Consider the following 17,296-nt stretch of genomic DNA (forward strand, 5'->3'; position numbering starts at 1 on the left):
TTTGATCTTCACTGACTGGCTTTCTCGCCTGCATTGTGGGCCAGGCCAGCCTCTGGCTTCTTTACTATTCCTTCCATCCAGGACCAACTGCAGGTACTTCCTCAGCCTGACAAAGGGGTTTTCAATCCTCAAGTTTCCAAAGATACTTTTTTTAAGTACTCCTTTCTTTTTCATAATACACATATAGACATAAAAACACAAGATAAGCCATGACACACCATGAATAACTTCATATGTCCAACACAACACAATACAACACCTTTACTTCTTGCTGTCAATTCCTTTATAAAAATAAAGGCCCTGTGACAGTTCTGTTTCGGTACCTTTGCTGCTGCTGCTGCTGCTACTGGTGTTGAGCCAGCTAAGTTATTTTACCTGTTGTCACATAAAGTGGAGGACTGGGCATGAGGCTGTAGGGGAGGAGGAGGCCTCACTGGGGCATACTGCCATGTTGTGCAGAGGCCCCAGTGCCTGGAAGGGCGCACCTTAACACACACACACAGTGTCACCCACCCACATCACGAGTTTTGCCTGTCATCAGCTTGGGGTGCAGAGCCCCGGACAACAGACCCCCATCCCCCCCAAAGAGACACACATACACAGCTGGCAGTCTTGGTGGCCTGGCAGGGCCCAGCACTCTGGCATGCACTAGATTTAACCCCCCTGTGCCCCAAGACAGATTCAGCAGTCACCCAAGCACCCACCCACATGACGAGTTTTGCCTATCCGCAGCTTGAGGTGAAGTTCCCCCCAAACCCCTTCACTGATCTTCTTGAAACCTGGTAGGCTTCATGCTCTTAGCACAGAGGCTACCACCCCTGCAAGCTTCATCCAAATCAGACAAAAATCAACAAAATTATAGATATTTCATTCATCCTCCATTATACCCTATGGCCAGATCTCCAAGGCAGCTCCGAAGCTTCGGAGCCGCTTTGGCCGGATTGAAGCGGGAACCCGGTTTGGAGCTCTGGATCGGATCACTGGTATTCAAAGCAGCTGGATCTGAAGCTGGATCGAACAGCTGCCTACTTGCACAGGCCTATCAGAAGCAGCATATTAGTTGGCAGCAACATTCTCTCTGTCTCTGAATAAGTGCTTCACTTTCACTAATTTCTTACTTGTGAGTGGAGATGCACTTAGATTTTTTCAAAACACAATGAACTTATCTTTGTCATAAGTTGAGAAACATCTGACAAAAATGCTGATTGATCTGGGTAGAGTGACAACCAGATCTAGTAGCTCCAAAGAGTTCCACAGGGGAAAGAAACCCCATGTGCTGCACATTTTTTGCCTATGTCGAGATTGCCAAGTATTACCAGATACTAAAAAACTTTGTTTCCAAATGACATCACCCTCCTTCTCCATCTTGTTTTGCTAGGAATTTTCACTGTTACCATCAGAGACACAACTGGGCAGTTTTCTGCTACATATGGTGGCACGTGAGGTAGTGGCCATAGCTGAGCTGCCACTGGCAACCTGGTGGCCAGGAGAACAGCAGCTGTAATTCTTGTGCCCTTCCCCTCCATACTGGTTACCATGTTATTTTTACCATGCTTTTCTTCCTGATGCTTCTTACAGGCTACAGCTACAATAGAAGTACTATTTACAGTTATGACTCTTTTGTTCTTTTATAGCTCATTTCCAGTTTCCCCAAATTCATTAAATCCTTAGGTGGGTTTACACCACTCTTGTTTTGCGGCAATACATGCAGATTTGTCTATTGTGATGTCCCAGGCTGCTTTCCTACTGCTGGCATTTCTTCCAGTCTTCTCCCTCTTTTTGCTGAGGGACAAAAAGAAAATAATATGGGTTTCTCTGTGATAGGTCTTGTTAATTCTTCCTGGAGCTCTCAGGGTCAGGATGTTAGATTAGGATCCATTGGAGCTCTTCAAGATAGTCTTCCAAGGCCCTGAAGACACAGGCCTGTAGCTGTCACCAGTGACTAAGTGCAAGCAAATAGACAGCAGATTTATAAGAGGGAATGTATCTGGAAGGAGTGGGCTGCTTGGCAAGGCCAGCTGAAAAGAAGATTGCTTCAGGGGAGCAGTTTTCTTCCTCCAACCGTGCCATCCCCACTCTTGCTCCCATAGTCTCCATCTTACTCTTCACTGCCAGGGCAGAATTGACCAGAAGTAGGCAGGATCTGTTAAGAAATGGCTCTGGGCTGTACCCACTCCCATTCTCTAGCCCAGCGGTTCTCAACTTTTTTTGTACCAGGACCCATTTGTAAACATTGATGCCCAGTCCCAGCCTAGTGCCCCTCGTTCCCAATCTGCTTCCCCCAGGCCCCAGCCCCACGGTGTGTGGGGCAGGACGTGGGTGTGTGGGGCATGGGGAGCCCCAAGCAGCCCCTCGCAGACTAGATCTCTGCCAACCTGCAAGGGAAAAGCCACAGTTTCCCATGGCTTTCTCCTTTAAAGCAGAATCTATTTTTAAAGTTTGTGATTCTTTCATATATTCTTGCAACCCACTTTTGGGTTCTGACCCTTGGGCTGAAAAACGCTGCTGTAGTAAACATGCCATAGCTCTTACAATGGTTAGATAGGTAAGTATGGAATGCAGGTCTACTGGATGTAGACATTGTAACTCTGGATAGTAGAAGTTTTGAAACAAAGCCAATCCATTTGCATTATGAATTAATTACTTCAAAGAATTCCGAAGGACTGACATACAACAGTAATGACATCATTTTAAATGTTATTCAAAAAAAAAAAATGGTTCAGTGTTCACCCGAAGAGAAAGTATTTCACACACAAGTTTCTTTTCAATTGTTCCTGTTTTTCCATGCCAGGCATTGCAGGTGGTGTGGCAGGTTGAAGAAAAAGCTCCAGTTTTTCCCCCCAAAAGTTTCTGTTTCTTTTTTCTGATCCGCACGTTTCTGTTCTTGTGTCCACTGCCCCAGCTGGAAAGCTGTTCCAGAACCTCATTCTTTTGTAGGTTGGAAACCTCCTTTTATTTTCTACCCTTAATTTATTTGTGGTAGTTTATATCCAGTCATTCTTGAGCCAACATTACCTTTTAAGTTTACAGGGCTCTTCTCCTCACAATGAGTGACATTATAATGGGACATACTATAGTAATTGAACCATTCTAGTGTGGTATAACCTTATTATACTGAACCCTATGTATAACATCACCCTGGTTTTAACGTCCCAAGAGCCAGAACCAATTTTTTCATTGGTATGATACAGAAAATTGGCTAACCCCGTTATGGTAAACATGTTTTTAATGATCTTTTCTCCTGGTTCCTAGGGGTTGTACTGATTTTTTTTTTAGTTTTACTTTAAAAATTTGCAAGGGTAGCACTTAGTACTAATTCATAGAGAAAAGAAGATCACATGTCTCAAAATGTTATTTTAGACACAAGTACTACTAAAATGCCATTAAATAGTGTGAAAATAATACAAATGTTAAAAAATGAAAAATCCAACCAGTAACATTTAAAAGGAAATTGCAGAATGTTAAGACTTTTTTTTTTTGAAACTGAAACTTTTCATCTTGTTGGAACTTTTGAAAATATTTCTTTGCATTCCAGATTCGAATGACCATCCAGTGTAGGATACCCGCTGCTGCTTTCTGTGAAACAGCGAGTGTTTACCACCTTTTCTCTCAGCAGGTGATCAAACAATAATCTTAACATTGGCTCATTTCCTCATCTGCATAAAAGAGGATTTTTGACAACTTACTCAAGATTCACATTCCTGGATGGAGAAAAGACAAGGTGCTGGGAATATAGTTCAAATTCACCTCAGCTAAACTAAGTTATCCGAGTTGCAATCCCATCTGCTGGGAGCTGATATAGCTCCACTGAAATGAACAAAGAATTTACACCCACTGAGAATCTGAGCTGTTCTTTTCATCAGCAATCATTTTTGTATTTACATGTTGTTCAGTTGTTACTTTCATGAGTTAAATACCTGCTTTAGCTAATCCCCCTGGTTTCCCATGCTGACATGTCTCTCTGGCAGTTCAGCTGAGATCCCGACCCCTTTTATCCCCAAACCTTTCATTTTTCCCTGCTCTGCTCTGGCTAGGTTCATCCTGTTACTTGAATCCTCCAGCTCAGTGTGCTGCCAGCCCAGTTCACCAAACCCTGACTATGCCCAGCTGCCTTAGTTACACGGCTGAAAAGGGAACACAGCGTACTGCAAGTAGAAATGCAAACATGCACTAGGAATGTTCAACACAAACTCCATTTCAAAAACATAACTGACCTGCAGATAAAATGATACTCCGCGTTAGCAGTTAAATGCTTTGCCTAATCCCCAGTGGAGCTGTAAGTGTTTTGCTTTCTCTCTCCCAAACTGAAACTCAGCACAACCTCTGTGATTTAATGAAGGGCAGTTCTACTTAGTGACTCCACCCCATGATTCTCTCTTTCCCACTGGCTCACATGCAAGGGGCAAGGGTGGAGGAAAAGACTGCAAACTGAAAACTAACCTTGAAAGAAAGATCAGTAAGTTATTTACTTTCTGTGGAGCTAGGACTGCTTCTAGGCATTCATTAGCCCAGGGGCAGGCCATTATTTCAGCTGGGAGATGCTTAATGAGTTTTGGTGAACTGCCAGGGGCTGCAAGAGTGGCCCTGCCCCTTGACAAGTGCCCCACTTCCCTGGTCCTCATCTTGGAAGCAGAAGTCCCTTCCCTTGCCCCTGGAAGTACTCCTGTTGGGAAGGGGGTTTGCCATTTTGGAACCAACCCCCCCCAAATTCTATAGTGCAGGATCTGGCAGCTGTACCAAGAACTGCTCAGCAGCGGTGAGGGGGTGGGCTGCTTTCCCCCTGAGCCAAGAAACGGTTTCTACCTGGCCACTGCTGCCGCTCAGCCTGGATGGGCAAGCACAGAGCAGGTGTTGGGTACCAGGCTCAGCAGTGGTAGCATGGGAGGGAGAGATACTGCTGCTCAGCTCAGGGTAAAAGCAACTCCTCCCCCTGGCCGCTACTGGCACTTCCTGGTGTAGCCTCCCAGGCCCCACATGAGGCTGCTCTGAGTCTGCTCTACACTGCTACTGCTGCCCTGCGGGGAAGTCCAGAGGTGGCGGTGATGCCATGTAGACACAGGGCAGCTCTGCACAGGCTCTGGGTGGCTACACCAGGAAACACTGGCAGCGGGAGGGGGAGGGGAAGGGGCCACTTTTACTCCATGCTGAGTATCTAGCTTTAGGCTAGATGTCAGGAACAACTTCTTCACAGTAAGGATGCAGTGCCCAGAACTGGACGCAGCTGCGGCCTAACCAATGGCATATAGAGGGGAGGATCACCTCCCTGGACCTGCTTGTGATGCATCTGTAGATGCACAACAAGGTGTGGTTAGCTTTTCTGACCGCTTCCTCACATTGGCAGCTCGTGTCCATCCTGGAGTCAACAATGACTCCAAGATCCCTCTCAGCCACTGTGTTGACAAGAAGGGTGTTCTCCAGCCTATAGGTGTGTTGCTGGTTCCTTCTCCCTAGATGCAGCACCTTGCACTTGTCTGCGTTGAATTGCATCCTATTCTCATCTGCCCACCCCTGTAACCTGTTTAGATCTAGCTGGATTCTGTCCCTCCCCTCCAGTGTGCCCACTTCTCTGCACATCTTTGTGTCATCAGCGAATCTGGACAGCGTGCTTTCCACACACATATCCAAGTCACTGATAAAGATGTTGAATAGCACAGGCTTGAGGACTGAGCCCTGGGGAACTTTACTGTGCAGATCCCTCCAGGTAAACAATGACCCATCCACCACCCCTCTCTGGATGTGACCATCAAGCCAATTTGCCACCCATCTGACTATGTATGCATCAATGCTGCAGTCGCCTAGTTTTTTTTATGAGAACGGGGTGAGAAACAGTGTCGAAGACCTTCTTGGAGTCCAGGTAGATGACATCCACCTCATCTCCCGCATCCAAGGACTTGGTGACCTGATCATAAAAGGAAACAAGGTTAGTCAGGCAGGATCTGCCTGCAATGAACCCATGCTGGTTGCCCCTGAACATTGGCAGGGCTAACCGGACCTTGTCATGCATCCATTGGTGCATCTCAAGTAGGGCCAAGGAGGTGATTCTCCCCCTCTATGCGACACTGGTCAGGCCACAGCTGGAGTACTGCATCCAGCTCTGTGCTCCCCACTTTAGGAGGGATGTGGACCACATGGAGAGGGTCTAGAGAAGGGCCACCTGCATGATCTGGGGACAACAGGGCAGACCCTACAATTAGAGACTGTGGGACCTGAACCTGTTCAGCCTTCACAAGAAAAGGCTGATGGGGGACCTGGTGACTGTCTATAAACTCACTAGGGGGGACCAGAAGGGTTTGGGAGAGACCTTGTTTCCCCTAGCGCCCCCTGCATAACAAGGAATAACAGCTACAAGTCGCTGGAGAGTACGTTTAGATCAGACATCTGTAAGAACTACTGCACAGTCAGGGCGGCTAGGAGCTGGAACCAACTTCCAAGGGAAGTGGTGCTGGCTCCTACCCTGGGGGTCTTTAAGAAGAGGCTCGATGCCTACCTGGTTGGAGTCATTTGAGCCCAGTTTTCTCCTGCCCAGGCAGGGGGGAAGATCTACAAGGTCCCTTCCAACCCCACTTCTATGATTCTACGATTACCTCCCATGCTGGGCCCCCGCAGATGTGTTCCTTGATAATTTTCTCAAAGGTCTTCTCAAGGACCAAGATGAGACTAACTGGCCTATAGTTACCTAAGGCCTATAGTTACCCAATAGTCAGGCTGAGGGGGACCTAGGTCTCTGTAGGGCACCTGTAGCCTTAAGGGGAAATTACATGGCTCCTTTTCCTCACCTCTACCATGTCCCCAGCCTTACAGATGTTCTCTCTCATTAATGTGACTTTAGATGCCCTGGTCCCACACACAGCCCCTCCTCCAGGCTCTTGGATCCCAGTCCCGCACGCAGCCCCCTGCTCTGTCCTCTCAGACTCTCTAGTCCAGCTTGGCCTGCTCTGGGCTCGTGGACCCTCTGGCCCAGCTCAACCCTTCTCTGGGCTGTTGGGACTTCTGGTTTGGTCTCAGCCCATAAACAAAGACCACTTGCCTGTAAACCTCTCGGCCCAGGGAACTTGCCTCCGTTCCCAGGCCTGGAGTGTGACAGCAACATCGAGGTCCTTGGAGGAGCCCTGCAGCCAGGGGCTCCTCACTTCCTGGTTGCTGGGGAGAGATGAACTGACTGGTGCAGGCTCTGGGTTTACATAGCTCCAGCCTCTTCCAGTCAGGCAAGTCCCTCATTAGCTCCTTTCTGCCACCTGCGCTTGCTCTCCAAAAGGAGCAGGCACATCCCAGTGCCTGGTGGGCCTTAGCCTGCTATCACCAGTACGATAGCAAGGGCAATGCCAGTGGTGCACCAGTGCCAGGCGCCCTCACACAGTGAATGCCAAATCAAATGTCGTAATTATGTAGTAGTGCACAGAGGGGGGCGTTTTGCAGATGACCTGCACCTAGTGCCAAAATGCCTGGCTATGGCTATGACTGTCACTGCATAACAAATAGGCCCATCTCTGACACTGGCAATTAATGGTTCCTTTAGAGTAGTGGGACTCAACCTTTTTAGACTCAGCTTTCATAATTCTGAATTTAATAGCACCCTCAGCAGATGTGGGCAAAGGGTGCCTCTCCTTTTTCCCACACAAGGGAGACAGGCCCCACCACACTTGCCTTGATGCATGAAGTCCAGAGGGTGCCCCTCACCCATTGGAAAGTGCAAGGGCAGAGGTAGCACTTATTGTATCCTGTCCATGGCTGTTCTAGGCTCTCTGGTAAGCCAGCAAGCAGCCTTAGAGGAAGGACACCAGAAATGCGGCATGTGTAGAGTGACCCATCCCCTGTCATACCCTTGCAGTCATCAGCAGAAGGTTATCTCCCTAATGGTTGTGATTAATAGGCCCTGTCTGATAAAGGAATTTCTGCTGGTAGTGATTTAGGGCTGATTCCTTAGTCAGTAATGGGCACAAATGCACCTGGCACAACTGATGCCAATTGTTTTCTAAGCTCTACCTGTAGCCTACTGGGTGAACTTCTCCTTGCCATGTCTTAGTTTCCTAACTGTTAAAATGAGAATAACAAGATTGACTTTGTTCAGTGCTTTGAGATCTGTAGAGGAATGCTAGCTATTATGATTTTTCTTTTTGCCCTACTCCCTGTTCAGACAATGAAAGCAAACAAAATTCCTTCCAGATTCCATCTTGTTTCCAGGCCAGACATGCTTTTGAGGTTGCAAGCACAGCAAGGAAAATATTTAAAATTAAAATATTTACAGGCCTCAAAGCCAACTTGCTGCAAAGCCACTCACTGTGAACACCAGATGATTAGCCTTCTGTATGCTGGGCACACACTGTTGGTTAGAGGCCCCTACATCATGCTGCCAAAGGTAACAAAAGTCGAACTCAGTCTTTTACATAATATTGTTATGTCAACAAAAACTGTACACAAATATCCTGGGACAAACTGAGACACTGAGGTTGAAAGAACTGCAATAGGAGATGTCAGGAGTTTGCTGAGATCACAGACTAACATGACGACAAGCTGACAGCTTCTAAAAACAGAAGGATTCTTTATAGTTGAAGTCATTAAGATTGGGGGATCACTGGGGATTTCTGATGGATTCATAGGATAAGATTACTGCTTCCTTCTTAAAAATTCATAAAATCATAGAAAATGAGGGTTGGAAAGGATCTCAGGAGGTCATCTAGTCCAACCTGCTCAAAGCAGGACCATCCCCAACTAGAGCATTCCAGCCAGGGCTTTGTTGAGCCGGGTCTTAAAAACTGCAAAGAATGGAGATTGCACCACCTCTCTAGGTAACCTGTCCCAGTGCTTCACCACCCTCCTAGTGAGAAAGTTTTTCCTAACATCCAACCTAAACTTCCCTTGTTGCAACTTGAGACCGTTGCTCTTTGTTCTGTCATCTGTCACCTCTGAGAACAGTCCAGCTCCATCCTCTTTGTAACTCCCTTCAGGTAGTTGAAGGGTGCTATTAAATCCCCTCTCAGTCTTCTCTTCTGCAGACTAAATAAGCCCAATTCCCTCAGCCTCTCCTCATAAGTCATATGCCTCAGCCTCCTAACCATTTCCACTGCTGCCTGCTGGACTCTCTCCAACTTGGCGACATCCTTTCTGAATTGTTTGCCTGGGGGTCACTAAATGGGAGAGGTGTAAGGACAACTAGCTGGGCTGCAAGGACAGAACTTTATCATTGTGACAGTCATCCCTGGCTCCTGCCAATGTGGGATTCATGAGGATACTGCTGGGACCTCATCATCCTGATTCTGGTCATGGAGGATGACCTAGGTAATAATGTGTCTGAAGCCTCCACTGGCTTCACTCAAACCCCAAATATAACCTGGGACTGTGACAGAGATTCATGTTTTCCCTCCCCTCTCTGATGTGTCCTTTTCTTTTCTCCCCTTATTTTCCTCTCCTTCCTATCTTGCTCCTTTTGCCTTCTGTTTAATGAAAGTCTGACTTAACCAGCCAAGGCTCTTTTTTTCCACTAGAGCTAGGAAGCCACAACCAACAAGACAGCTGAAGGTTATGCCATAATCCATCCAGCACTGCTACAAGTCTGCCAGTTGTAGCATAACAAAGGTGGGGGTAGATGGGGTACCAGCCCTGGGCACTGACTTACAGGAGGCACAAGATTGGTAGCAGCTGCCACTGCCAGCCGATTGCCACCACTGCCCAAGGTGCAAACACTGTTATACTTCTGTTTGTCAGGTCTTTCACCGGTAATGAAACTACATATTAGGGTCAACACTGGGCAGAAATAGAACCTGCCTTTGCTGTTCCTTCCTATCTCCTTTTGTGTCCTTTTGACTTCTTTTGCCTTTACAGGAATGGACTCAATCTTTGACACCTGCAGTAATAAAAGACTGAACAGCTAATCCCCCTCTCTTTCTCCCCAAAAGGACTGTTTTTGCCTTCTGAAAGTTTGTCAGACAGGAGGCCTTCCATATAAAAACTCTCTGCAGCAAAAAAGGAAGGGAATAAAGGATATTGTTAAAATGCAAGGCTTACTTGATACTTTGCATTTAAAATGTTTTGCCTGTTTTCCCTTCTTTCCATGTATCTCTATTAAAAAGTTATTACACAAAATTAATGGGGTTTGTTACTATAGTTGCAGGCAGGCTGAAGTCTCTACCTGAAATCCCAAACCACAGTTCACTGTTTGGTGTAGACTAGATGAGTTCTCAAGGTCCCTTCCCACCTTAGGTATAATTTTATGAGTCATACAGCTCTGAGGTCACAATAACAGCTTTGGCCTATTTATTCTAGCAAAACTAACCCAACTGCTCTGCAGCCTTGGAGGAAGTCAAAATGAGCCTGGGGAACCTGCTACACCTGCTGCATAAGTGGGTCAGCATTCCCATAGATACATGCAGCCCATCCCCCTTTTCTGGACTCCTGAGAACCTACAACCACTCCTCTGTGGCATGCACTAAGGAGCAGCTTCCCATATCCTCTGCCTTTCCACCCACCCCAAGGTGGAGTCAGGATTTGCCACTGAGACACAACTGAAGAAATCTGATTTAGAGTTACAACTGCTTGCTTGACAGCCAGTCATAGTTTCTTGCTACATAGCTAACTCTGTGCCAAGGAGCTGAGCTGTATCTACTAGGAGACACAGTCATGTTCATATCAGATGGCTATGACAGCTCCTCTCATGCCACAGCTGCCTTTCCTCAAGGACCTGGACATCTGACGGCTCCAGTGAGATCTGGGAACATCTGGGACTAGGTCTCTATTCACACTGGACATGTCTACACTTTCATTAATTCTTAGTGCTTAGTGCACATTAAATTTAGTACTTTTAAAAGGAAGTAATAAATAAACATGTAGTAGGCCGCCCTACTGTGCATTAGCATGATCACACACTTTTTTGTGATGGTTAATGCACAGCAGACTAATATCACTGTGCATTAGCATAATAGCAGTTTTTGTCAGGACGCTGTAATACACAATATACTGTGCATTAAACATCTTGTGAAGATGTGCCCACTGAGTAGCACCTGAACCCCCACAATAAACAAGGAGTCTCACAAAATAAGGTGTTGATGGGTGTGAGAAAGGAGAGCCACTCTCTGGGCCTTAGTTTGCCTTGCTGCTCTTCCCCTTCCCAAAAGTGAAAGTACCCCGAAATCTACCTAGCAGATCTGATGTCCTCATGGTACCATCTGGGTTTGGAATGAGCTGGCCAGAGCTTCCTGGGAAGAGCAAGTCTCCAGGTGTTTCTCTTTCTCCACCCCCAGAATCAGCTCATTTGAGTTTGCAGGTGTCCCTGGCCCCTGCTAGGCTCAGGCCCTGCTGCTGAAGCTTGCAGTGAGTTCCCATTTGTCATCACTTACTGCATCTTTCCCAGTGCTGACCATGCTCATCTTCAGGAAAAGTGGGGAAACCTCAGGGCACAACAGATTTAGATGTTGCCTGCATCTTAACCTTCCCAAGGGTTATGGAAGGATAATAGTCCACTCTTACTTGCACAGTCCCCTAGAGTGCTGCAACCAGATTTAAACCTGAAGGAGATGCAATGAAACATGGGTGGATTGATCACTTGGACATTTTTACAGTTTTCCTGCCAACCTGAAGTTGAGTTAGTCATTGTGCAGTGAAATACAACACCTACCGAGCCTCCTAGTGGCTCAATTGACAGACTTTCACTGGAATTTGATGCTGGTCAGTCCATCAGGGTGCTCTCTGAAAATTCCCGTTGAAGATCCCACAACTTCCACTCTGAACTTAGGATAGAGGCATCTCAGACCCCTGGATGTGTAATGGCTCATGAATGAAAAGACTGAAATGTAATCCTTGGTATTCATTTTATGCTTACCCATGGCTCAAAGCAACAATAGCTATCAAGTTGAAACCAGACAGGAGAGTTGCAATATCCAGAGGAAGCTTCCAACTGTGAGTTCTTTGGCTGTCCCTCTAAGTTTTTGTTTTTGGGTTTTGGGATCTACATTTTGTTGGTGTTGTCAAACCTCACACAGGCTTTTGTCGAGACTGGGTCATCTCCAGCAAGTCAGGCTGGGCTCTTCCAGAAGTTCTGAGATGATGAAGCCAGCCTACTCTGACTAGACAGATGTGCTTGAAATCCTGGCTTTGGCCCACCCTAAAACACCATCATGGAAGGCAGATGGAAAAAAAGTGATGTAAAAGAAGGAAATTCAACCCTTGTCTACAAACTCAAAGAAGAGACCTCACCATCATGGCTGGGATCTGCACAGTTTCTCCAATACTAGAAACCTTCCTTCCCCTCAAATACTTCAAGGTCCCAATACAGGGAGACTCTAGAGCTGTGACAGGCCATATAAGCATTGCCAAAGAATAACAGACTGACCTCAGAGGTGAGTACAATTTTTCCCCATGAAGGAATGCACCATGTCTGGGGTTTGCTCTTCTGTATCTGTTCCTGGTGGCAGGTTGCTATGTTGCATGATGCCATCTCTGTCCTCGCTCTCCTTCATACCTACGTCGGCATGGATTTTCCTTCTTCCTTTTTGATTAGACCTCAGATTCATGACAGTTTGAAGAAGGTTCACACTCTTTCTCTTCCAATCCTTCTTGTTTCGGATCTATGGCAGAAAATACTTTTCAGTTTCATTGATGTCTCCTTTGTCACATTGGAGGCAACAAGGCCTGCCAGGAGTTTGGGAAGAGGTGGGAAAATGAGCCATTATTATCATAAAGTCAGTCTACAGGATAGACTGTTGTTACATTCTAACTTATTATAGTTATAGCAGATATGGTAAAAAGCTCTAAGGATGGGGGAGAGCACTGGATGTGGCATGTCTTGATTTTACCAAGGCTTTTGATGCCGTCTCCCACAACTTTGTCATTAATAACCTGAGGGAATACAAATGAAACTAGATGAGGTGAATACTTAACTGTTCAGATCATCATGCTCAATGAGTAGTTATCAATCACTCAATGTCTAGTTGGGAGGCAGCATCAAGTGAGGTTCCCTAGGGGTCTGTTCTGGTTCTGGTTTTGTTTAACATCTTCATTTATAATTTCAAGGATGGGATTAAGGGCATGCATAGCAAATTTGTCAAAGTATCCCAGTTGGGTAGATACAGAATGACCTGGATAAACAGGAGAAATGGTTTGAAATCAATCAGATGGAATTCAATAAGGACAAGTGCAAAGTCCCGCACTTACGATAGAATAACTGTATGAACAAATACAGATTGGGGAATGATTGGCTAAGCTATAGTGCTATAAGGAATGCCCTGGAGGTTAGTGGACCGCAAGATAAATATGAGCAAATGTTGTACTTTTGATGGAACAAAAGTCAACAGCATACTGGGTTGTATTAATAGGAGTGTCACTTGCAAATCAAGGAAAGTGATTCTTCTGCTCTACTTGGTGCTGGTGAGGTCTCACTTGGAGTATTTGTTTTCTGTTTTGGGCCCCACACTTCAAGAAAGATTTGGAAAGATTAGAAATAGTCCAGTGGGGGCAACAAAAACAATTCAAGGCCTGGAAAACATGACTTATGAGGAAAGGCTGAAATACCTAGGATTAATTAGCCTTGAAAAGACAAGACTGAGGGGAGATCTGGTAGCAATCTTCAAATACTTGAAGGGAATTACAAAGAAGATGGAGAGAGACCAGTTTCTGTGGATACAGAGGACAAAACTAGGATCAATGGCCTCAAACTGCAACAGATGAAATTTAGAATGGAGATTAGGCAAAACTTCCTCACTACAAGTGTGGTTAAGCATTGAAACAGGCCACCTAGAAAGGTTGTGAATTCTTCATACCTGGATATTTTCAAGAGCAGGTTAGACAGACCCTTGAGTGGTTTGGTTTGGTTTGGTCTGGTCAGAGGATGATCCTGCCCTGAGCACAGGGCTGGACTAGATGACCTCATAAACTCCCTTTTAGCCATACTTTCCTATGATCCGACATGCATTACTGACATGCCCAGTGGGCCCCGTCAGCTCACATAGTTCCTTTGTATTGACTGCTCTATAATTACAGTGAGAGGAATTCTTCTTTTCTGCAAAGCCTACAGTCTCAGTAGACAAGATAGACAAAGAACAGAAAGAGGGAAAAAAATCACTGAGAGGGAATGAAGCTTTCCCCAGGGTACAGGGCATGTCATGGGCTCAACTGGAAACAGAACCCAAGTCTCTTATCCATCCAATGCTCTGTCCACTGGAGCACACAGCCTTCCTGAATACAGACAGAGATAATTTCCAATCTATAACCAGAGCAAAACCCAGAAATAAGCACTGACAGAAGTAACTTTTGAAACATTCCTAAGCATAATAGCCTTGGAAACATTTCAAAAGGAGATTGTTTTAGGCACAGACACCTGTGCAGCCTCCTATAGTGCCCTCCAATTGAAATGCCTCAAAACTGCTGTGGCTGCATGTAGATGCAACTATCCAGCCAGAAGGCTGCAGCAACACTTCCCTGTTCCACTACAGGGTAGGGAGTGTGGATAGCACTGGACTGGAGAGGTAAGTAGAGGTCTGGGGAGGATGGCAGGGGCTCCCCATTCATTTCCTCACTAACTCTCATTGGGCCAGAGAGATGGGTAGAGCATTAAGTCTACTGGTCGCTCTCAAGCTGCACATCCACCATGGGATTTTTGGGTGCCCAGAAAAACTATTCAATCTGCCTGGACCTAATTATCCCCTCCTTTCTGTACTCATGAATTTTCGTGCAATGTGGGTACGCTGGAATCTCCCTTAGCCTCTTGCACACTGTGTTCATGTGTTAATAAGTATGCAAAAGTAAATAGGGTAAATTGTTGGTCTCTTTTGTTTAAACAGCCTACTTAAAAGAGATTCTTCTGCCTTGTAACATGGGGTGCTGACAGACACACCGTTCCCTGCTGTAATTCATTATGCTTCACAGAAACTGCCATGAGTTACAGCAACTCCCTTCCAGACCCAAGAAACATTCACTGTTTGGTTGAGGGGGAAAAGGGGTGGAAATCAAACTTCACTTTGCAGCAGATCCGGTGGAGAGAGCCTGCATGTCTGTAGCCTCTCCCCACTAGACCCTGCTAGGTAGGGGTCCTTCACCCCAGCTCGTGCTGCAGTCCTGGGTGCACGTGTAAATGCTCTACCTGGGAGCAATAAACTGTGGCGTGAACTGCACCAGAGTTTATTGTATCACATTAATATCATATATAGATGGACTCAGTGTTTTCCTGTTTAGCTCAGCAAAAAATGGAATCTGGCCATACAAACCTATCTTTAGACAAAGTTAAACCAGAATTTATATTATTTTAGTTATACATTTACAGCAATGATGTACAGTTCCTTTCTTTATACAATAGAGAATATATAAAGGATGTAGGCACTTATGCTTAGGCCTCAAACATGTTCTTTACAAACTCAGGAGGCAGCATAGTTGTAGAGGAGCCTCAGAAGGAACAAAGCAGCTGTTCTTAAGTAGAGTTTTCAAGCTAAAAGGTACTTTTACTTTACCTTATGCCATAGGTGACTGATAGGGGGGCACAGGGTGGCATGTGCCCCCCCTGAGATTGGTCGCTGTTGCTAACTTCTGCAGGCAGTCCCCACTCACCACCCCCTCCCCTCCGTGCTGCCAACACTGTCACCAGCTTCTGCGGGTGGTCGCTGGTTGCCATACCACTGACTTCTGCAGTCGCCGCTTGCCACCCTGCCACTGATGGCTTCTGCAGGTGGTCACCACTTGCCACCCCACCCCACCCCACCCCTGCCACCAGCTTCTACAGGTGGTTGCCAATTGCCATAGTCCCTCCTCCCCACCCCATGGCTTTTGCAGGTGGCTGCTGCTCACCACCCCAATGCTGACATCCATACACTGTGCCCCTCTAATTTCAGGAGGCACCAGTCACCCCTGCCTTATACTTAGGCAAAGCAGGAGAAGCATCCTGGAGAAAAGAAAGTATACAGACCATACAAATCATAGTAAGTTTAAATTTCTGATCCTTTATTACAAATAAAGTTCTGGGACACCAAAACCATTGTCACAGCACACTGAAAAATATACATTATATATGTTTGTGTATGAATCTGTATTCCCATTCTTGGTGAGAAATCACATGGAGACAAAACTAAGGAAGAGCTGAAAAACATTATGTCATTTACCACATTCAGATGGAATACATATAAATACCCTATAAATTGACAGCATCACATAGCTACTGGCTAGGTTATCTTAAAGTTGCCTTTATTTCTGTTTGGGGGAAGAGAGGCTGGAGAGGGGACAATAGCTCTCCCCCTCCACAGTAATATACATGGCATGGTCACTGCGATGAATAACGCACTCTTTATAAACATGTAGGGTAACTAGCTTCGAGCACATACCGGTCCGATTCACAATGGGTCTTGCACTAAGGTGAGCTGCCTCAAGGATTTAGAATAAGTAAGTTTCTAATTATCTTCTAGCACAGAAATTGATGGCATTTATGCGGGACAACAACAGTGTTGGCAAGTTCCAGCATGTGTGATGCTCATTGGTAAAAGGGCTGCGTGTTTTTCTTTCTGTGCATTTCAGCAGCACCTAGGGGTCCCAGCCCAATCAGGGTTTCAGAATGCCAGGCACTATAGAGACATACAATTAAGAACCGTTTCTGCTCCCAGAAGCACACGGTTTCAAGACACATAAGATATAGGAAGGAACATAAAAGACAACAGGGGAACCGGAAGACAAGGGACAGCAACAGGAATGTGAGGAGATGCTGATAATCCTAGCTAAAAGCATCTGTAGGAGGTCTCAGAGGGTCTTCACCATTGTCATGTTTGGTTTGGTCAGTACAGGTAACTCTTAAGAGAATAATAACTGTTAACTAATACTGGTGAGGTGCTCCCTGCAAAAAGGCACCATAGAAGAAGGTTCAAATATTCTTGTGATAGAAAACGATGATACTGGCAAGGCAAAGCAGAGCAAGAAGTGACTGAGTAAAGTGGATAAGCCACTGGATAAGAAAAGAGAGTTAAATTGTGAAGACCCTTGAAGGACAAGAATTTTGTATCCAATGGGTGAAGGAGGGGGATCCTGAGGAGTGGTTCAAAGGGGGCAGTATGTGGTTGAGTTAAAATAAAAAACAAGATGCTTGCATTCCTCCTACAACCAGCACCAAGAACATTTCATTTTGAGGCCAAGATCTTTGCTAAAGGAAACATCTCTCAAAGCTCTCATCTGCTGTCAGCCTTGTAAGACCTGATCTTTGATCCCATCTAAAATTAGCTGGCTTATATCAATGTTGCAGAGCACAATAAAAAGTTAAAAACATTGATCCCCAGATAGAGAAATTGGCATTGATTAGGCAGGAAGCAATGTTACATAACAGAAGGAATTGAGTTGC

The 17,296-nt window shown here is 45.7% G+C and overlaps 1 protein-coding gene across 5 annotated transcripts in view; it reads right to left on the minus strand.

Annotated features, from left to right (window-relative positions):
* Positions 1-17,296, minus strand: part of LOC109307093 (dimethylaniline monooxygenase [N-oxide-forming] 5-like) — a 40,963-nt gene that overhangs the window by 17,178 nt on the left and 6,489 nt on the right. For 3 of the 5 annotated variants that reach the window (XM_019530763.1, XM_019530761.1, XM_019530760.1), the window contains exon 1: positions 4,215-4,332. The exons of the other annotated variants lie outside the window; for them this stretch is intronic. The gene's annotated coding sequence lies outside the window, so the exon portion shown is untranslated. Of the gene's footprint in view, positions 1-4,214; positions 4,333-17,296 lie in introns of those variants that run through there. 5 annotated transcript variants of the gene reach the window in all.

This window comes from Crocodylus porosus, unplaced genomic scaffold (genome assembly GCF_001723895.1).
Source record: "Crocodylus porosus isolate Cpor-Errol unplaced genomic scaffold, CroPor_comp1, whole genome shotgun sequence".
NCBI classification, from domain to species: Eukaryota; Metazoa; Chordata; order Crocodylia; family Crocodylidae; genus Crocodylus; species Crocodylus porosus.